Genomic DNA, 23,934 nt, shown 5'->3' with positions numbered 1-23,934 from the left:
AGAGCAACCGTCCGAACAGGGCAACTCGGATAAAGAAACTGAACAACCCGTCCCCGGCGAAAACGGCATTCCGGACGACCTTATGCCGGATAAGCCCGCGGAGCAGAAGAACCTCCACAAAAGGCTTGTTGCAACCGCACGCAGCCTGAAAAAGCAGAAGCGGAAGCTAAAAACTGCGGAAGATGCACTCAGAATCAGATGGAGCAAAGTAATCAATACCGCAGACAAATACGGCGGCAGTCGCCACACTAAAAGCTATCCGATGCGAAAGCTACTGCCCGAATTCGACGAAGAGGCCTTAGAACCCTCACATTCAAAAAAAGAGAGCCACCCGGTCGGATAGACGACCCCATGGCCAGCATAAAGCGGCAGGCGGCGCCGCACTCAAGCCGGCAATCCACCCACTCAAGGATTCGCATCAAAAAGATGGCCCAGCCAGGTCTATTTATGGGCCAAGAAAGCAAGCTCCCGTAAGCAATGCAACAAAACCAATATCCGAACATCACGGCACACCCAAATATAGGGGTGCCGCACACCCCCTATGTTTCACCGATGTGGTCCTGGATTACGAATTTCCAGCGGGATTCAAACCCATAAACATAGAGGCGTACGACGGAACAACAGACCCTGGAGTCTGGATCGAGGATTATATCCTCCACATACACATGGCTAGAGGAGATGACCTCCACGCCATAAAATACTTACCCCTCAAGCTCAAAGGGCCAGCCCGGCATTGGCTTAAAAGCCTTCCTGAGAACACAATCGGAAGTTGGGAAGAGCTCAAGGACACTTTCCAAGCAAATTTTCAAGGGACCTATGTCCGCCCTCCGGATGCAGATGATCTCAACCACATAACTCAACAGCCCGGAGAGTCAGCTCGGCAATTCTGGAATAGATTTCTTACTACAAATAATCAGATAGTCGACTGTCCAGACGCTGAAGCCTTAGCAGCTTTTAGGCATAACGTCCGAGACGAAGGCTCGCCAGACACCTCGGCCTAGAAAAGCCAAGAACAATGGCCGCATTAACAAGCCTCATGACCCGCTTTTGCGCAGGAGAGGACAGCTGGTTGGCAAGATGTAGCACCAGCGACCCAAGTACATCCGAAACTAGGGATGGAAACGGAAAACTGCGACGCAACAAGGATCATCGCCGGACTAAGGAAAACAGTCCGAAGAGCACGGTAGTCAACGTCGGATTCAAAGCCTCATGGCAGAATAAAAAAAAGCCGCCCCTCCAGGATAACAGAGATGATTTATCCAACCTAAACAAAATCTTGGACAGGATATTTCAAATACACAGTACTCCCGGGAAGCCTGCTAACCATACCCACAGAGATTGTTGGGTTTTCAAACAATCCGGCAGACTCAACGCCGAACACAAGGGGCTCGACACACCAAGCGAAGACAATGACGAATCCCAAAAGCAGAGCACCAGGAAACAAAAGAATTTTCCACAAGAAGTAAAAATAATAAACTTACTTCACATAACAAAACGTGCGGCGCCCATAAAGGTACGCGCCATACGGCCTATCCCAAAGGAGTCTCGCCACTGGTTGTCAAAACCAATCATCTTCGATCATATGGATTATTCTAGAAGTATCAGGAACGCAGGCTGGACTGCCTTGGTACTCGATCCAATAATTGGCGGACTCCAATTTACAAATGTCCTAATGGACGGCGGCAGCAGTCTAAACCTGATATATCAGGACACAATCCGCCACATGGGGATAGACCCAACAAGAATTCACCACAGCAAAACCTCCTTTCAAGGGGTAACGCCAGGTCCGGACACCCATTGCATGGGTTTTCTCCGGCTCGAAGTTATATTCGGCTCTACCGATAACTTCCGCCGTGAAAAGCTAACTTTCCACATCGTCCCATTCTCAAGTCGCTATCAAGCACAGCTTGGGCGCGAAGCTTTCGCCCTCTTTAACGCAATACCGCATTATGCATCTCTTACGCTTAAGATGCCTGTTCCACGAGGCATCATCTCTTTGAAGGGGAAGCACTGAGTGCGCCTCCCCCGAGCGGAGGATTGTGCGGCCGCTTTAACAGCCCCACAATAAAATGGCTTCACCAGCCAAAACATCTGAACAGGTCATTAAAACCACGGACACGGATAGACGAGTCCGGCACAAAAATATCATTGATAAAGGCTTAATACCGTACGCCCCAGCTCTAGGGGCTCCACACCTGTAAACTAAGAGACAATCAAGCTCAATTTTACCCATCTCAATTTCTATTTTGTCTATTTTATATAACTTCTATTCGGCACGACCTCTTTTCAACTAAGTTCTTCTCTTTTACAGATGAACATCATGCTGCGCCCGTCCAGGATACGGCACAACGGAGACACAGGCGCAGACGTGCAGTAGGGACCCGTTCCAAGGATTCGTTTCAGAATAAGACCCTGCGTAAACCTTTTTTACTGTCTCTTGTTGATATACATCCCCTAGTTTTATCCGACATAACCAATGAGGAGGCTGGCGTCTTGGCATGTGGCCACGTCAGAACTTTTGCGCGTAGCTGGACACTAGGGACTTTTAACAAAGGGCGTTGTCTTGCCCGCACTCATAAAGACCGAATGCCTTAGGGAGTGTTCGGCGTCGCGAGTTTTGGCCTTATATGCATCAGCTCCGAATCATGTCTTTGGTCAAATGTTGGGTTGCCCAGCTCCTGTGTTCGGCTGCCTTATGTTCCGCTCTATCGGCTAAGATAGCACCAGGAGAACTACTGCGATTGTGCCCCGGTTCGGCCAGGCGAGCACCTCAGTAGAGAAAGCCGAAAACTGACTGTCATGATATAGCACGAGACTGGTCAGCCACTCGATGACTTACCAGAATCTATAGGATTCCTCTGCATTAACGAAGAGTCGTTTCCCGGCCAGGCACATACGCGCCCCGAATTCGGGCGAGCGCACTCGCCACCAGGGGCTATCTAAGTAGTCCCACTGTCAAGATCCTATGGCTAAGTGAAAGTGATAAAGCATTATAGTCCGATTGCCTAGTTTGCTGCGCTATCACCTCCTTTGTAGGACCAAGACGTTGGATCAAGTGTGAAAATGCGCCTTCTGCGAACACCCCCGCATTATCTGCATGGGGGCTGAAGCCGACGACTGCCATCTTTCAGTTTTATATATTTTAAACAGCCGCACAGGAGGTGTTACAATACTTGCAGGCACAAGTATAAAAAGTTCCTACAATTTATCAAAATACCGTTTTACAATTGCATATGCTATTTGAACATAGCATCCTTCGAGCACTGCGTCTCTATTACACGAGCGCCTTGCAGAACTTCCTGAAAATAGTGCTCGGCAGGTACTCGGCTTCTGTCCGAATCTTGGGATGCAACAGCAGTGGTCTCCATTTCCGCCCAGTATGTCTTGACACGGGCAAGAGCCATCCGCGCACCCTCTATACGTGCTGACCTCTTAATCGCATCGATGTGTGGTACCGCACCAAGGAATTTCTGCACCAAGCTGAAATAACTCTTCGGCTCTGATCTCTCCGGCCACAAATGACTCATGACGCACTTCATGGCGAGTCCAGACAACCTATTCAGCTCGGCCCATTCGGCCAGATGATCGGCCACAGATAGTGGCGCTCTGGATTGTGGAACTGCGACCAAAAGAGTTCCTCCACTTCGCAATCCTTCTGATCTCGAAAGTGTTCGGTCACATCAGTAGCACTTGCCGCCAAATCCAGATAGGTGTCCACCGTACTCCACAGTCGGTCCAACGGAGCATGCTTAGGATCACAAAACTTCCTCCACAGCATATAAGGCTTTCCAGCCGTGATTTCTCCAGCCTGACGCAGCTCCTCCTTCGCAGCTCTCATCGCAGAGCGAGCATACCTGGCATCGGCAACGGCCTTCTCCAGGTCCGTCTGTTCCGCCCGGTCTTCTTTTTCAAGAAGCCTACAGTCAGCAGCGCTCTTTAGCTTCCCGGCCATCTCGGCCATCTCTTCCTTGCTTCGGCAGTGAGCAACCTGTTCGGCTCTCAGCTCTTCAAGGGCCTTCTCGGCAGCCGCATCACTTTTTCTAACTTGTTCCTTGGCTTGGGCAAGTTTCGCCCGAAGACTCTCCACGGCGCCCGCACCATCTGCGTCAAGCACACACATTCTAAGATACTGGCATAAAGCTCCTCTTACCAGGTGCTGCCCCAGGAATTACATACCTTGAGCCTCATCAAGCCGGTTGTTGACGAGCGCGATGTCGGCATCTGCCATGTCAAGTTGCCGCTTTAGCTCGGCAAAATCATCAGTCTGGCCGGATTCCGGACACTTCGCCACCTACATACAAAGGCGACATTTTAGACCTGGGATTATGATCCTCTGCGCGCCGTCACTTTTGACAAAGCACAGAGTCTCAGGGGCTACTATCTACACAGGGCGCACCCTATTTATGCGCAATTGTCAGAAAATGTACATTATTTCACGTACCTCAAAACCTGTCAGTAAACTTCTGACAGCCCGCAATCCGCTTTCGGCGGACAAAATCCTTTCAATCACCGTGCCCATCAATGCATGGTGCTCCTCTGAGATAGAAGCTCGCCCTAGCAGATTCTTCAGCTCCTCCGACCGAGCACTGGACGGTGTCGGACTCGTCCTATGGCCTCTTTCGAAGGCCGGACACGGAGAACCTTGGGGGGCCATATGGCTGCCTTCCGCCCCTGCCGGATTCGGAGAAGCCCTCCGCGACGACACCTCAGGGTCGCCCGCCTCGCTAGGTGGTACGGCAGGGGGAGGCGTTCCGCTCTCCATCATCTCCGGAAGAAGGTCCCCCAAAGATGAGCTCTGCTGAGAAGGGCTGAGGTCCGAGTTACAAGGTAAAATTTCGGTTAATCTTCTCAGGTATAAAGCAAGGATTTCTCTCATCTCTCAAAAATATAATCTTTCTCTACTTACGGCTCGCTGGAGGGCTGGTCCCCTTGAGGGCATAGTTCGGCCGAGGTATCCCCCGGCGTAGGACCCTCTGACGAGGATTTTCCCCCCGCTTTGAGGCCATGTTCTCCGGGTTTTCAGAGGCGGTCCTCTTCTTCCCCTGAGGAGAGGAATTTTTGGTTCCTCCCTTCCGAATAGCCTCCTTCGAGGAGGCCGTAGTTTCCTTGTCGCCTCCCTCACTTTCCTCCAAAGGCACAATCTTCAACATCCTGACTAGCACGGGATTCGGCCTTGTCTCAGGGAGGGGAGCCGGACACCTGATCAGCTTTGCTTTCGTTATCCACACATGTTTAAAAGGACAGCTCTTTTAGGGGAAAGTTTATGGCAAATATACGGATAACGAGTCCGGGCACAAGGCTACTTACTTGAGTATCCGGGCGATTGCAGCTCAGACCTGCGCCCTCGGTCAAATCCGGACACATGGTTTGTGATCCGAAGAACAGTTTATACATCTCCGCGGGCGTTGCGCCCATAAAATGCTGGAGAGCTCGTGGTCCCTCCGGATTAAACTCCCACAGACGAAGGGAGCGACGTTTGCCAGGCAGTGTTCGGCGGATCAGCATAACTTGCGTCACTTTGACCAGGCTGAGACCTCTTTCTAAGAGATCCCTGATGCGGCCCTGCAACAAAGGCACGTCCTGGGGTGGCCCCCAATCTAGGCCTTTGTTGACCCACGACCCTAGCTGCTTTGGGGGACCCGAGCGAAAGGCAGGCGGGGCCATCCACTTGGGGCCCCTGGGAGCGGTGATATAGAACCACTCTCGTTGCCATAAGCCGAGCTCCTCTTGAAAAGGGCCCTCAGGCCATGGAGCATCAGCATTCTTGCTTATAACAGCGCCTCCGCACTCTGCGTGCCGTCCCTCAATCATCTTCGGCTCTACCTTAAAGGTCTTGAGCCATAATCCGAAGTGAGGAGTAACATGGAGGAACGCTTCACACACGACAATGAATGAGGAAACATGGAGGATGGACTCCGGAGCTAAGTCGTGGAATTCTAGCCCATAATAGAACATCAGCCCCCTCACGAAGGGATCCATTGGGAAGCCTAACCCCCGAAGGAAGTGAGACATGAACACCACGCTCTCACCAGGCTGGAGACTGGGAATAACCTGCCCTTGAGCAGGCAGCCTATGCGAAATTTCGCCGGTTAAGAACTTGGCCTCTCTCAACTTTAGCACGTCCTCCTCCGTGACGGAGGAGGGCATCCATCGGCCTTGAAGGTCGAAACCGGACATTGTCGAAGGTCCAAAGCGCCTGAAATTTAGAGCCTAGGGTGTTGGAACTTGAGGCGACAGGCAAACTCGTTTGAGATTGAAAGAAAGGAGTAAGGCCTTGGTCTCTTTATAAGAGGTTGAATACCAAGGGCCCTCCCCGTAACCGTTTGGGACTCGCCTTTAATCGAGAAAACATGCTAACGGGCACGATTGGGTTACCCACGTCTGTATTGATGAGAATCACGTAAATAAAGGGGACACAATCTCTGCTCTGACAAGACGTGCCAAGGAAAACGCCTCGCAAAACGCGCTGAGGTGGGGGAGTAAAAACGATTCGAATAAAGGCTTGGCCATAGTGTGATGTCACGCTACGGAATACGTTAGCATTAGATTTGTGTAAATATTATTCTCTCTATGGCAATATGTGGAAACTTATTTTGCAGAGCCGGACACTATCCTTAGTGTTTACAATCTTTTATGAAGTACTTGGAGGAGGAACCCGCCTTGCAATGCCGAAGACAATCTGCGCGCCGGACTCTTCGTCATTGAAGCCTGGTTCAGGGGCTACTGAGGGAGTCCTGGATTAGGGGGTGTCCGGATGGCCGGACTATACCTTCAGCCGGACTCCTGGACTATGAAGATACGAGATTGAAGACTTCGTCCCGTGTCCGGATGGGACTTTCCTTGGCGTGGAAGGCAAGCTTGGCGATGCGTATATTCAGGTCTCCTACCATTGTAACCGACTTTGTGTAACCCTAACCCTCTCCAGTGTCTCGATAAACCGGAGGGTTTTAGTCCGTAGGACGAACCTCAACATACAACAATCATACCATGGGCTAGCTTCTAGGGTTTAGCCTCCTTGATCTCGTGGTAGATCTACTCTTGTACTACCCATATCATCAATATTAATCAAGCAGGACGTAGGGTTTTACCTCCATCAAGAGGGCCCGAACCTGTGTAAAACTTCGTGTCCCTCGTCTCCTGTTACCATCCGCCTAGACGCACAGTTCGGGACCCCCTACCCGAGATCCGCCGGTTTTGACACCGACACTCCCACTTGCACTAGAGTCAATAATCTAGTTCACATCGCCATGTGATTTAACAGCAATAGTTCACATCACCATGTGATTAACACCCATAGTTCACATTGATATGTGATCAACACCCAAAGGGTTTACTAGAGTCAGTAATCTAGTTCACATCGCTATGTGATTAATACCCAAAGAGTACTAAGGTGTGATCATGTTTTGCTTGTGAGATAATTTTAATCAACGGGTCTGCCACATTTAGATCCGCATGTATTTTGCAAATTTCTATGTCAACAATGCTCTGCATGGAGCTACTCTAGCTAATTGCTCCCACTTTCAATATGTATCCAGATTGAGACTTAGAGTCATCTGGATCAGTGTCAAAACTTGCATCGACGTAACCCTTTATGACGAACCTTTTTGTCACCTCCATAATCGAGAAACATATCCTTATTCCACTAAGGATAATTTTGACCGCTGTCCAGTGATCTACTCCTAGATCACTATTGTACTCCCTTGCCAAACACAGTCGTAGGGTATACAATAGATTTGCTACACAACATGGCATACTTTGTAGAACCTATGGCTGGGGCATAGGGAATGACTTTCATTCTCTTTCTATCTTCTGCCGTGGTCGGGCTTTGAGTCTTACTCAATTTTCACACCTTGTAACACAGGCAAGAAACTCTTTCTTTGACTATTCCATTTTGAACTACTTCAAAATCTTGTCAAGGTATGTACTCATTGAAAAAACTTATCAAGCGTCTTGATCTATCTCTATAGATCTTGATGCTCAATATGTAAGTAGCTTCACCGAGGTCTTTCTTTGAAAAACTCCTTTCAAACACTCCTTTATGCTTTGCAAAATAATCTACATTATTTCCGATCAACAATATGTCATTCACATATACTTATCAGAAATGCTGTAGTGCTCCCACTCACTTTCTTGTAAATACAAGCTTCACCGCAAGTCTGTATAAAACTATATGCTTTGATCAACTTATCAAAGCATATATTCCAACTCCGAGATGCTTGCACCAGTCCATAGATGGATCGCTGGAGCTTGCATATTTTGTTAGCACCTTTAGGATTGACAAAACCTTCTGGTTGCATCATATACAACTCTTCTTTAATAAATCCAATAAGGAATGCAGTTTTGTTTATCCATTTGCCAGATTTCATAAAATGCGGCAATTGCTAACATGATTCGGACAGACTTAAGCATAGACACGAGTGAGAAACTCTCATCGTAGTCAACACCTTGAACATGTCGAATACCTTTTCTGACAATTCTAGCTCTGTAGATAGTAACACTACTATCAACGTCTGTCTTCCTCTTGAAGATCCATTTAATCTCAATGGCTCGCCGATCATTGGGCAAGTCAATCAAAGTCCATACTTTGTTCTCATACATGGATCTCATCTCAGATTTCATGGCCTCAAGCCATTTCACGGAATCTGGGCTCATCATTGCTTCTTCATAGTTTGTAGGTTCATCATGATCTAGTAGCATGACTTCCAGAATAGGATTACCGTACCACTCTGGTGCGGATCTTACTCTGGTTGATCTACGAGGTTTAGTAGTAACTTGATCTGAAGTTCCATGATCATCATCGTTAACTTCCTCACTAATTGGTGTAGTAGTCAAAGGAATAGATTTCTGTGATGAACTACTTTCCAAGAAGGGAGCAGGTACAGTTACCTCATCAAGTTCTACTTTCCTCCCACTCACTTCTTTCGAGAGAAACTCCTTCTCTAGAAAGGATCCATTCTTAGAAACGAATATCTTGCCTTCGGATCTATGATAGAAGGTGTACCCAATAGTCTCCTTTGGGTATCCTATGAAGACATATTTCTCCGATTTGGGTTTGAGCTTATCAGGATGAAACTTTTTCATATAAGCATCACAACCCCAAACTTTAAGAAAAGACAACTTTGGTTTCTTGCCAAACCATATTTCAGATTGTGTCGTCTCAACGGACTTAGATGTGCCCTTTTTAACGTGAATGCAGCTGTCTTTAATGCATAACCCCAAAATGATAGTGGTAAACCGGTAAGAAACATCATAGTTTGCACTATATCCAATAAAGTACGGTTATGACGTTCGGACACACCATTATGCTGTGGTGTTCCAGGTGGCGTGAGTAGTGAAACTATTTCACATTGTTTTAACTGAAGACCAAACTCGTAACTCAAATACTCTTGTCCACGATCAGATCATAGAAACTTTATTTTCTTGTTACGATGATTTTCCACTTCATTCTGAAATTATATGAACTTTTCAATTGTTTCAGACTTCTTATTTCATTAAGTAGATATACCCATATCTGCTCAAATCATCTGTGAAGGTCAGAAAATAATGATACCTGCTGCAAGCCTTAATATTCATCGGACCACATACCTCAGTATGTATGGTTTCCAACAAATCTGTTGCTTGCTCCATTGTTCCGAAGAACGGCGTTTTAGTCATCTTGCCCAAGAGACATGGTTCGCAAGCATCAAGTGATTCATAATCAAGTGATTCCAAAATCCCATCAGCATGGAGTTTCTTCATGCGCTTTACACCAATATGACTTAAACGGCAGTGCCACAAATAAGTTGCACTATCATTATTAACTTTGCATCTTTTGGCTTCAATATTATGAATATGTGTATCACTACGATCGAGATCCAACAAACCATTTTCGTTGGTGTGTATGACCATAGAAGGTTTTATTCATGTAAACAGAACAACAATTGTTCTCTAACTTAAATGAATAACCGTATTGCAATAAACATGATCAAATCATATTCATGCTCAACTCAAACACCAAATAACACTTATTTAGTTTCAACACTAATCCCGAAAGTATAGGGAGAGTGCGATGATGATCATATCAATCTTGGAACTACTTCCAACACACATCGTCACCTCGACTTTTACTAGTTTTTGTTTATTCTGCAACTCCCATTTCGAGTTACTACTCTTAGCAACTGAACCAGTATCAAATGCCGAGGGGTTGCTATAAACACTAGTAAAGTACACATCAATAACATGTATATCCAATATACCTTTGTTCACTTTGCCATCCTTCTTATCCACCAATTACTTGGGGTAGTTCCGCTTCTAGTGACCAGTCCCTTTGCAGTAGAAGCACTCAGTCTCAGGCTTAGGACCAGACTTGGGCTTCTTCACTTGAGAATCAACTTGCTTGACGTTCTTCTTGAAGTTCCCCTTCTTCCCTTTGCCCTTTTTCTTGAAATTATTGGTCTTGTCTACCATCGACACTTGATGTTTTTCTTGATTTCTACCTTCGTCGATTTCAGCATCACGAAGAGCTTGGGAATCGTTTCCGTTATCCCTTGCATATCATAGTTCATCACGAAGTTCTACTAACTTGGTGATGGTGACTAGAGAATTCTGTCAATCACTATCTTATCTGGAAGATTAACTCCCACTTGATTCAAGCGATTGTAGTACCCAGACAATCTGAGCACATGCTCACTGCTTGAGCTATTCTCCTCCATCTTTTAGCTATAGAACTTGTTGGAGATTTCATATCTCTCAACTCGGGTATTTACTTGAAATATTAACTTCAACTTCTGGAACATCTGATATGGTCCATGACGTTCAAAAAACATCTTTGAAGTCCCGATTCTAAGCCGTTAAGCATGGTGCACTAAACTATCAAGTAGTCATCATATTGAGCTACCCGAACGTTCATAACGTCTGTATCTGCTCCTGCAATAGGCCTGTCACCTAGCGGTGCATTAAGGACATAATTCTTTTGTGCAGCAATGAGGATAAATCTCAGATCACGGATCCAATCCGCATCATTGCTACTAACATCTTTCAACTTAGTTTTCTCTAGGAACATATCAAAATAAACACAGGGAAGTAACAATGTGAGCTATTGATCTACAACATAATTTGCAAAATACTATCAGGACTAAGTTCATGATAAATTTAAGTTCAATTTAATCATATTACTTAAGAACTCCCACTTAGATAGACATCCCTATAATCCTCTAAGTGATCACGTGATCCATATCAACTAAACCATGTCCGATCATCACGTGAGATGGAGTAGTTTCAATGGTGAACATCACTATGTTGATCATATCTACTATATGATTCACGCTCGACCTTTCGGTCTCCGTGTTCCGAGGCCATATCTGTTATATGCTAGGCTCGTCTAGTTAAACCGGAGTATTCTACGTGTGCAACTGTTTTGCACCCGTTGTATTTGAACGTAGAGCCTATCACACCCGATTATCACGTGGTGTCTCAGCACGAAGAACTTTCGCAACGGTGCATACTCAGGGAGAACACTTATACTTTGATAATTTAGTGAGGGATCATCTTATAATGCTACGTAAATCAAAGCAAGATAAGATGCATAAAAGATAAACATCACATGCAATCAATATAAGTGATATGATATGGCCATCATCATCTTGTGCTTGCGATCTCCATCTTCGAAGCAACGTCATGATCACCATCATCACCGGCGCGACACCTTGATCTCCATCGTAGCATCATTGTCGTCTCGCCAATCTTATGCTTCTACGACTATCGCTACCGCTTAGTGATAAAGTAAAACATAACAGGGCGATTGCATTGCATACAATAAAGCGACAACCATATGGCTCCTGCCAGTTGCCGATAACTCATTACAAAACATGATCATCTCATACAATAAAATTTAGCATCATGTCTTGACCATATCACATCACAACATGCCCTGCAAAAACAAGTTAGAAGTCCTCTACTTTGTTGTTGCAAGTTTTACGTGGCTGCTACGGGCTTAGCAAGAACCAATCTTACCTACGCATCAAAACCACAATGATAGTTTGTCAAGTTCGTGCTGTTTTAACCTTCGCAAGGACCGGGCGTAGCCAAACTCGGTTCAACTAAAGTTGGAGAAACTGACACCCGCCAGCCACCTGTGTGCAAAGCACGTCGGTAGAACCAATCTCGCGTAAGCGTACCCGTAATGTCGGTCCGGGCCGCTTCATCCAACAATACCGCCGAACCAAAGTATGACATGCTGGTAAGCAGTATGACTTATATCACCCACAACTCACTTGTGTTCTACTCGTGCATATAACATCAACACATAAAACCTAGGCTCGAATGCCACTGTTGGGTAACGTAGTAATTTCAAAAAAATTCCTACGCACACACAAGATCATGGTGATGCATAGCAACGAGAGGGGAGAGTGTTGTCTACGTACCCTCGTAGATCATAAGCGGAAGCGTTATATCAACGCGGTTGATGTAGTCATACGTCTTCACGATCCGACCGATCCAAGCACCGAAAGCACGGCACCTCCGAGTTCTGCACATGTTCGGCTCGGTGACGTCCTCGCCTTCTCGATCCAGCAAGAGGGGCGAAGTAGTAGATGAGTTCCGGCAGCACGACGGCGTGGTGACGGTGTTGGTGAAGAACAATCTTCGCAGGGCTTCGCCTAAGCACTACGAAACTATGACGGAGGATAAACTAGAGGAGACGGGGTTGCCGGCACACGGCTTGGTGTTTCTTGATGTGTCTTGGGTGCTAGCCCTACCCCTCTATTTATATGTTGAGCCTTGGGGTCGTAACTTGGAGTAAAGGCCTCCACAAAGTCGGTTTCACCCGAAAGGCAAGAGTCCCTCTCGGACTCCAGGGCCAGACACCAGGGTTCCCGGCGTCTAGAACCAGACGCCAGGGACCCTGGCGTCTGGCCCCTGGACTCCGCAAAACTTCCTTTTGCGCTTTCCAAAAACCTCGTGGGCTTTCCCCTTTGGCCCAGATAAAGTGTTCTCGTGCCCAAACATTTCGGGAAACATCCGGAACCCCTTCCGATGGATTCCAGAACCTTTCCGGAGATCAAACACTACTATCCACATATCAATCTTGACTTCCAGACCATTCCGGAGTTCCTCGTCATATCCGTGATCTCATCCAAAACTCCGAACAACATTCGGTCACCAACATACATAACTCATGGTACTATATCGTCAAAGAACGTTAAGCGTGTGGACCCTACGGGTTCGAGAACTATGTAGACATGACCGAGACACCTCTCTAGTATATAACCAATAGCAGGACCTGGATGCCCATATTGTCTCCTACATATTGTACGAAGATCTTTATCGGTCAGACCGCATAACAACATACGTTGTTCCCTTTGTCATCGGTATGTTACTTGCCCGAGATTCGATCGTCGGTATCTCAATACCTAGTTCAATCTCGTTACCGGCAAGTCTATTTACTTGTTCTGTAATACATCATCTCACAACTAACTCATTAGTTGCAATGCTTGCAAGGCTTATGTGATGTGCATTACCGAGAGGGCCCAGAGATACCTCTCCGGCAATCGGAGTGACAAATCCTAATCTCGAAATACGCCAACCCAACATGTACCTTTGGAGACACCTGTAGAGCTCCTTTATAATCACCCAGTTACGTTGTGACGTTTGGTAGCACACAAAGTGTTCCTCCGGTAAACGGGAGTTGCATAATGTCATAGTCATAGGAACATGTATAAGTCATGAAGAAAGCAAATAGCAACATACTAAACGATCAAGTGCTAAGCTAACGGAATGGGTCAAGTCAATCACATCATTCTTCTAATGATGTGATCCCGTTAATCAAATGACAACTCATGTCTATGGTTAGGAAACATAACCATCTTTAATTAACGAGCTAGTCAAGTAGAGGCATACTAGTGACACTCTGTTTGTCTATGTATTCACACATGTATTATGTTTCCGGTTAATACAATTCTAGCATGAATAATAAACATTATCATGATATAAGGAAATAAATAATAACTTTATTATTGCCTCTAGGGTATATTTCCTTCAGTCTCCCTGAGGGAGTCCTGGATTAGGGGGTGTCCGGATGGCCGGACTATACGTTGAGCCGGAATCCTGGACTATGAAGATACGAGATTGAAGACTTCGTCCCGTGTCCGGATGGGATTTTCCTTGGCGTGGAAGGCAAGCTTGGCGATGCGGATATTCAGGTCTCCTACCATTGTAACCGACTTTGTGTAACCCTAACCCTCTCTGGTGTCTCTATAAACGGGAGGGTTTTAGTCCGTAGGACGAACCTCAACATCCAACAATCATACCATAGGCTAGCTTCTAGGGTTTAGCCTCCTTGATCTCATGGTAGATCTACTCTTGTACTACCCATATCATCAATATTAATCAAGCAGGACGTAGGGTTTTACCTCCATCAAGAGGGCCCGAACCTGGGTAAAACTTCGTGTCCCTCGTCTCCTGTTACCATCCGCCTAGACGCACAGTTCGGGACCCCCTACCCGAGATCCGCCGGTTTTGACACCGACATTGGTGCTTTCATTAAGAGTTCCTCTGTGTCGTCGCTTTTAGGCCCGATGGCTCCTTTGATCATCAACAACGATGCGGTCCAGGATGAGACTTTTCTCCCCGGACAGATCTTCGTCTTCGGCGGCTTCGCACCGCGGGCCAATTCGCTTGGCCACCTGGACCAGATCAAAAGCTATGCCCCTGGCCATCAGGTCAGATTTGGAAGTTTAAACTATACGGTAGACATCCGCGGGGACTTGATTTTCGACGGATTCGAGCCACAGCCAAGCGCGCCGCACTGTCTCGATGGGCATGATCTAGCTCTGCCGCCGAACAGTGGCCTGGAGGCCGCACACGCATCGGTTCCGACCCTTAATTCGGAGCCGGTTGCGCCGATCGAGGATGAGCGGTTGGACGCCGCCTCGGGGGCTGCGATTTCAGAGGCGATTGAGCCGAACACCAGCCCCGCACTCTACATGGCCCATGACTCCGAGTGGCCGGGCTCCTCTCCGGACTCCGAGCCCTCCGTGCCCCTGCCGATCGAATACGATTGGGCGCCGATCATGGAGTTCACCGCTGCAGACGTCTTTCAGCACTCGCCCTTTGGCGACATTCTGAAGTCACTAAAGTCTCTCTCTTTATCAAGAGAGCCCTGGCCGGACTATGGTCAGCAAGGATGGGATTCGAACGATGAAGAAATTCAAAGCCCACCCACCACCCACTTTGTAGCCACTGTCGATGATTTAACCGACATGCTCTATTTTGACTCCGAAGACATCGACGGCATGGACGACGATACAGGAGACGCATATGAACCAACGCCTATAGGGCATTGGACAGCCACCTCATCTCATGATGTGTACATGGTGGATACCCCTAAAGGAAGCGACAACGAGGAACACAGGGATGCAACGAGGGATTGATCTCTCGAAAAGCAAACAAAGCGGCGGCGCAAACGCCGCTACAAGCCCCGCCTTGATACAGACCCAGCCATAGAGCAGGATGAGCCGGCAGACGACGAGCATGCCTTAGAGCAACCGTCCGAATAGGGCAACTTGGATAAAGAAACCGAACAACCCGTCCCCGGCGAAAACGGCATTCCGGACGACCTTATGCCGGATAAGCCCGCGGAGCAGAAGAACCTCCACAAAAGGCTTGTTGCAACCGCACGCAGCCTGAAAAAGCAGAAGCGGAAGCTAAAAACTGCGGAAGATGCACTCAGAATCAGATGGAGCAAAGTAATCAATACCGCAGACAAATACGGCGGCAGTCGCCACACTAAAAGCTATCCGATGCGAAAGCTACTGCCCGAATTCGACGAAGAGGCCTTAGAACCCTCACATTCAAAAAAAAGAGAGCCACCCGGTCGGAGTGACAAATCCTAATCTCGAAATACGCCAACCCAACATGTACGTTTGGAGACACCTGTAGAGATCCTTTATAATCACCCAGTTACGTTGTGACGTTTGGTAGCACACAAAGTGTTCCTCCGGTAAACAGGAGTTGCATAATCTCATAGTCATAGGAACATGTATAAGTCATGAAGAAAGCAAATAGCAACATACTAAACGATCAAGTGCTAAGCTAACGGAATGGGTAAAGTCAATCACATCATTCTCCTAATGATGTGATCCCGTTAATCAAATGACAACTCATGTCTATGGTTAGGAAACATAACCATCTTTAATTAACGAGCTAGTCAAGTAGAGGCATACTAGTGACACTCTGTTTGTCTATGTATTCACACATGTATTATGTTTCCGGTTAATACAATTCTAGCATGAATAATAAACATTTATCATGATATAAGGAAATAAATAATAACTTTATTATTGCCTCTAGGGCATATTGCCTTCACGGGTATCCAAGGGTACTGGAGGGTTATAGTGACTCAAACTGGATATCTGATGTTGATGAGATAAAGGCCACAAGTGGTTATGTTTTTACACTTGGTGGTGGGCGTTGTTTCCTGGAAGTCTTGCAAGCAAACCATCTTAACGAGGTCAACTATGGAAGCAGAACTCACAGCATTAGACACTGCCACTGTTGAAGCCGAGTGACTTCCTGAGCTCTTGATGGACTTACCTATGGTTGAAAAACCAATACCCCCTATCCTAATGAACTGTGATAATCAAACTGTGATCGTCAAGATAAACAGTTCTAAGGACAATATGAAGTCCTCAAGGCATGTGAAGAGGAGACTGAAATCTATCAGAAAATTTAGGAACTCCGGAGTTATTACGTTGGATTATATCCAAACATATAAAATTTGGCAGATCCCTTCACAAAGGGCCTATCATGTAATGTGATAGATAATGCATCGATGGAGATAGGTCTGAGACCCACCGCATGAGTTGTCCATACTGGTAACCCACTCTATGTGATCGGTGATCCCGTGAAGTAGAAGTGGGAGACAAGCTGTTGGTCAGCTGGGAGGAGAGTATCCTTATATTACCTATCCCACTCCATAAAGATGCAATACTCTCCTGATCTGTATGGCAGGTTGATACTTATCTTAATGTGTTCCAAGTGGCTTATTCGGGTAAGCAGAGATGTTGTCCTGCAGAACATCTTCTGAGGAACACACCTATATGAATTTGACTGTTAACGTCGCAGTCTGTGAGAATTGAGTGTTCTCTAATAAATTCATGAAAAGGCCCTGGAGTATGACGTATACGCTCCACCGGCGGGGAAGCCTTGCGGCAGCCCAGTATCGGTCAAGAATTTGTGTGAAACTAGTCTCACAGAAAACTTGTAGTTCAAGGCATAGTCCACTATTCAAGTTGTGATCTAGTGTAGCATAAATCTCTAAGTGGAAGTTCAACTTCACAGTCTCCACTAAGCACCGGTATATAAACAATGTTTTGGAACTAAATGATGAGATGTGCAAATGAGACTTTGTGGGGGATTGTTGGAATTTTGCTAGTAGGCCTTTGGCCCAAAGCCCAACTAAAATTCTGAAATTCTCTTGGCCCATTCATGCACACATGTGAGTGGAGTGAGTGAGGCTAAAGTTTAGTCCCACCCCATAAGTTGAGAGAGAGTTGCACCTCTTTATAAGGTGAGCTCTTCTACCACTTGTATGAGCATGAGAAGAGGAGACCTACACGCGCGCTCCTCCTCCTCGCTCGCCTCGTCACGACGCGCCGCGCCGCGGGTTGCGGGATTGAGCCGAGCTGAGGACAGAGCTTTGCACGTTGTCTATATTTTTGCTGCTCGGGAAAAATTAATGAGTCATCAATTAATAATTAATGGACGCATTAATTATTGAACTGTTTCCGAATCTTTTGGATCGTGACAACTCGGACGTGGGGTTTACTCCCACGACCTACCCGGCCCGCACTATATAGTCAGGCAGACGTCTACCCTAGCCGGCGCCGCTTCGTATGGTTTCTCACCACCGTTCCAGATCATTGCGCCGCCAAGCAAGTCTTCTCCATCCCTCCTTTCGGCGTACACCGGGAGAAGGGACAACAGGCCTCTGGAACCCCGCATCTCGTGATCCTGTACGCGAGAGGGGCGATCAGGTTTTTGGGGAGCGCACTCGCGCGACTGCTGGCAGCGACGACTTCGTGAACGAAGACTTCTTCCCCGACCTCGGCAACCTCATCCTCGACCACATGGGCGACAACGTCAACGCCGGCGGTGCTGCACCCGCTGCACCGCATGTTATTCTATCCTTCTTGTTCCAGATCGTGGTAGAATTCATGTTTCTAGTATGTGCCCTAGATGTGATCTGTTCATCTACTATGCTAGTTCGCATGATTAGTTTAATTTCTGCTATTGCTGTCATGATCTATTTCCTATTTATTCGGATTAAATCTCATAGTAATTTGCTCATTTTTCCAACACCTCGTTGGTTAGAGCCACGGCAACAGAGAGAGAGAGGAGAGCAGCTGCGAGGGACTGGCGGTTCCAACAATTGGCATCAGAGCCACGTGAAGGTCGGGGTGCGTCGGCGATGTCGATCGTCCCCTACGGCGGCGAGGCGGGTGGGACGCTGCCGCAGGCGGTGCCGCAGCTCACCGGCAACAACTACACGGCGTGGGCCATCAAGGTCGAGGCGAACCTCGACGCGGCCGGGCTGTGGGAGGCGGTGGTGGTGCCGGAGGACGCCGCGGCGGCGGTGATCGCCAAGAAGGACAAGCCGGCGAGCGCTTATCTGCTCAGGGCGCTCGCGGAGGCCTTGCTACTGCAGGTGGCCTCAAAGAAGACGGCAGCGGAGGTCTAGGCCAGCCTCAAGGCGCACTTCGTCGGGGCCGATCGTGTCAGGGCGGCGCGGCTGGCTACAATGTGGAGTGACTTCCAGCTGTTGCGGATGGGGAGCGGCGAGACGCTTGGACGACTTCACCGGAAAAATCGGCAGCATGGCGGCGCACTACGCTGGTCTGGGATCGGCGCTGGAGGACGCGGCGATGGTGAAGAAGCTGATGGACTGCGTCCTAGATCGCCTGTACGAGGCGGTCGCCGCGATGGAGCAGTTCTGCGACCTGTCCACGCTGCTGTTCGAGGACGCGCTGGGTCGCTTGAAGGCCTTCGACAAGCAGTTGCGTCGGCGCGGGCAGGCGGGCGGCGAGCTGCTGTACACGACGGCTCAATGGCGGGCGCGAGAGCAGCGACAAGGCGGAGCGCAGGACGACGACGATGTGCGCAGAAGCTTCGGGCTTCGGCGGCAACCGGCGGGGACGGTGCTACAATTGCGGCGAACGCGGGCGTTTCAAGCGCGAGTGTCTGCAGCTCAACAAGGCACCGGCGGCAGAGCGAGTCCTGCTCGTGGACGACGTCGAGGACGCCGGGCTGCTCTGAGCCGCAGCTTAGGGCGCGAGTGTTGGGTGAATAAGCCACGGCGGTGCACTGGGCTCGATTGGTGCGTGTATTGGTGCGAGCCGGACGCGTCGGGTGCACCGGGTCCGCGGGGTAGGCGTGCGTGTAGGTGTGCGTGTGGTGCATGGGTGTGAACACCGCACGGGCGTGTGCGCGGCATAGCCGTTGGCTATCAGGGGACGCGGCGAGCGCGCGGGTCTGTTGAGGGGTTGGCGCGGGGAGCACGCGGGAGCGCGTCGTGCGCGCGCGTCGAGCGGGCCGGACCGGGTGATGTAGTGGGCAGGTACGTGCGGGTCGTGGCCCGGCGTTGTCCAGGTATAAGAGTTGCCGTGGCGATCGTTGTAATGGCGTGGGGTGTGTGTTGAGTTCGTCCTCAAGGAAAGGTGTTCGTGCACCAGAAAACCACCTTGCCGTGTCCCTGTTCTTCTTCCTCCTTCCCTTTCTTCCTCGTTGGTTCAAGCCACGGCAACAGAGAGAGAGAGAGGAGAGCAGCTGCAAGGGACTGGCGGTTCCAACAACAACAATGCAAATCTGCATTAGATTCTGATAATTAGCCGGAAACTCCGCAAATACAACACGAATTAGATGAGGCACTGTACTAACCAACCACAACTGCAGGTCTGCCCCAACATGCTGGGTGCCAGTTTTTTTTCATGAATCTTGATTGTCCTACAACAGCAGGGTGACATGGTAAGGGTAAGAGATATGCTTATGGGGATCTTGGTTGCTAGGGAAGCCTTGAAGTCAAAATGATCTGCACAAAATCTTACCAAACTCAAATTTTGCAGACTTAAATTTGTATTGGACGACCAATCAGCGCATAGGCGATGATGTCCCGAGCCATCAAGATAGTTTGAACACAGGTTATCCATTTTCTACGACACAAGACTGTCAAAAACCTGAGAGTATAGAAACATTCATGTCACTGTCCTTGCCTAGAAGATAGTGACATCGACCAAATCGAAACATATACAGTGGAAGTGCAGATCACATATATAAGGTGCTGGATATGGTAAACTTACTCTGAGCAAGCAGCAACTAGCTCTGATCATGGTTCCCCTACTCTCCTCCCTCGCTGCATCCGCGGGCCACTCGCCATAGTGCTTCTGGTGATCACCCTCCACATCCTCGGCGTCGCCAGATCTTTGCTGTCTTCTGCATCAGAGAGTTCACCCTAATAGCCCATGACCGGCCGCCGCTCATCTGGACCGTGTTCCGGCAGCTCAACAACTTTGACAAGATCTTCGATGAGCATGTCAACTTTGACCGTGTTCTCCTTGCTTATCATACTTGTTCCTCCTCTCTTTCTTGCTAACCAATAATATGGTGGATTGGTGGTAGATGGTTCAGTCTGCATGTCAGATGTTAAACAGGATCCTGCAAAATTTAAACAGAGGATGGTCAACAGTAAAAACTTGAGTATAGTCTCTAGAACATATTGTCATGTGCTATCAACCTTTGAATTCAGATTCATGCTAGTCAGACTAATCATATACGTGCTATTTAGAGATAAACTGAATGCCTGTGCCAATTTGCAAAAACTAGAAGACAATAATGAGTCTGACTACAATTTGACAATGACAGATCCTATTTCACAGGGGGCCTTCAACACAGAAATCGTCTGCAGCAGCAGCTAACAGAATTACCATAAACATGCAGGTACTTCTATTATTATCATCAATATAAATAGGATACTATTTTAAGTGCCAATATCGTATTTATAACTTTAATAATTCAGTCTACGCCTGACAAATTTACTTTGATAAGCTACAAAAGAGAGAAGCAAATCAAATCCTAGACCTGAACGGCTAAACAAAAATTCAGTTAGCTATTCTTCGCAAATAACTGGGGTAAACATAGTTCTTCAGAATTTCTGAATTGGGTTATGCATTAATCTGATTTCTATGTGAGCAAAGAAAAGATAAGAATTAATTGCTGGCAGTTCTCTTAATTTCTACCATTTCCTCATGACCTTCTGATGAGAACAACTATGGATTCAATATTCGAAGTGGGGTTCGGTTTTGACCTTAACACGCTATCTGGATCAGATGAATCCAGCATTGAATTCAGCAAGGCCTTCCATGAGGCAAATTCTCTTGTTTACTATCGATATGTTGATATGTTCTGGAAGCTCAAAAGGTATCTTAATATTGGGTCAGAAGCAAACTGAAAAAGAGCATAAATATAATCGACCACTTTGTGCCACAGTTAATCTATCAAAAGAGAGAGAACATGAAAACCACAGGAAATACCCATACATGGTTCTTCTACATGCTCTGCAAGAACCCAGTAGTGCAGGATGAGGTTTCCTTTGAAATCAGAGAATATGTTGAGTGGGCGCAAGAAGATACCAGCATGGAAATGTTCACCGCAAGATTGAAACAAGGTGCTATTGACAAAATGCACTACCTCAGGACATTAGGAAACGCTTTTTCAGGTGTTCTATCGACAAGATGGGTGGTACCTGCCTCCTATACCTGGAAAATCAGGTGGGACTGCTAAGTTCCACATGGTACTAAAGCTGAATAAGTTACTAGAGCATCAAGAGTAGTTTTCCTACCTTGAGTGGCTTAGCCGTTGATGCCTTTTGTGGGGATTCCTACCACCTTTTCCACTGAGATGCTTCATATTATTTCTACTGTCACTATACCCTCATGTACATAATGTTGTGTCAAATATGTTACAGATGTGTATATCCTCATCGAAGTTATACAGTGCAACAATCTATCTACTCTCTCCTTCCACAAATACATGCATTAAAATCTTATTATGAAAATTGAAACCTCCATATCTATCTGTTGACGCTCAAAAGTGGCACGTTTATAAAGAGTGGCTTGAAGCTATGTCAAGATTAATTCAAACTTACTATTGAAAGTCATGATGAAATGGCTCTTTTCGAGAAGATGAAGATGAATATGAAGATGGTCTAAAACGGAGCTTGGATGTAAAAGTTATAACAAGTTCAGAGATCCCATGTCGACACCAGATTAAAGAATGTCCAGTAACCCAATGAATACGGCTTCAAATGGATAAAGTTTCAACAAGAAAGATGTGCGTCTCGTCGAAACGATCGATCTTGATATAAAGATCCTCCCAATCCGAGATCTTATGCAAAAGTTAGAGCCCGCACAGCGCGACCCTCCAGTGAGCAAAATATGACGCCCGGAATCAGACACATATGTGGGTATGTCTGATGAGCTGCGTGAATAATTAGCTGTTTTCCGCGAGCGATTTGACCTTCGGGATGACCTCTGATGAAAAAACGTTCAACATGAAAGTTGTTCGTCTTGTCGAAATGGTCAATATTGCTTTTGGGTCGTTTCCATCCGAGGTCGTTTACCACCTCAAAAAAGACTCACAATGTGCAGCCAATTTTAGACCGAACAGTTTTGGAAAGTTCGGACAAAACCAATCCGAATTTGACTAGGGTTTTGGACGTGAATCCAAGACTTTTCCTTGCACGGGAAATCCAGCCCCCTCTTATATACCTAAGGGGTGACGGCCGATTGAACAACACACAATCGCAAACACATCTACAGCTTTTTCATCTACGTCTTGTCCTTCCCTCGTTCTTGCTCCCTCGTTCTTCATCGGTCTTCGTGTCGGAGAGCTGCGAATTGCGAGGCTCTAGGGGCGGCTTGACCGACCTAGGGCAGCCCATAGCAGCCGCACTCCCCGACAGGGTCCCTCCCGGGAGTGTAGGGTTTCGGGTCCTCAAAAGCTCTCGCCGGTCGACTTGCGAATCGCGCTTCCGGTGAGACTCCTTCGACGTGAGCTGCGGTGCATCACCCCCGGCGTCGAGGGTACACGTGACGTGTTCGTGTGCGAACACACTTTTTGGCGACTCCGCTGGGGGAAAGAGTAATCATCATCATCCATCATGGTCGATCTTCCCAAGCCATCTGAAGTGGATGCTGATAACATCATCAAGCCCAATTTTGAGGAATTATCGGCAGAACATCGCCAAGCTTTTGAGGAGTAAAAGAAGGCGCGTGAAGAGAAGGAGATGCAGGAGTTCCTTGCTAAGTTCAAAAAGGATCGCCAAGGCAACATCACTTCAATTGAAGAAATCAAGTTTCCTCCTCTTCACAATGAGCAGGTAGAACCGGCTGTAAGCAAAATCTTCTCTCCTGAACAGTCGGCTGAAATTACTACTCTTATTGCTCAGAATAATGATCTTATTTACCAAGCTATCATAGACAATAATACTGCTCGGAATAATACTCCTCAGTCATATCATGGTAGTGGTAGTATGTCTGCTTGTGTGGAAAACTTTAGTCCAACTTTACCTGTTTCATCGGCGCCGCCCGTGCCGTTGAATTCTTATCCCAGTCAGACAAACCAACTTGTTGCTCCACCCTTTAATCCTGCCATGAACGTACCAAGTTCAGTGAATCCAACTGCATTGCTAGGTTACGGTTCGGCAAGTCCTAGTGGATTGCTGCCGAACTATGGTACAACATACACACCACCATCTCTTCCGACTAGCACTGTACCAACTATTAGAAATCATATTCACCATGCGCCACAACCACACGCAACGTCACTCAATACGAGTGATATTTTGGCTAATGTCAGAGAGGAAATGTCTAGGGTGTTCCGAGAGCATTCCAGGAAACCATATCT

The sequence above is a fragment of the Triticum dicoccoides genome, chromosome 7A (assembly GCF_002162155.2).
Source record: "Triticum dicoccoides isolate Atlit2015 ecotype Zavitan chromosome 7A, WEW_v2.0, whole genome shotgun sequence".
Classification (NCBI taxonomy): Eukaryota; Viridiplantae; Streptophyta; class Magnoliopsida; order Poales; family Poaceae; genus Triticum; species Triticum dicoccoides.
Note: the sequence above shows the minus strand (reverse complement) of the source record.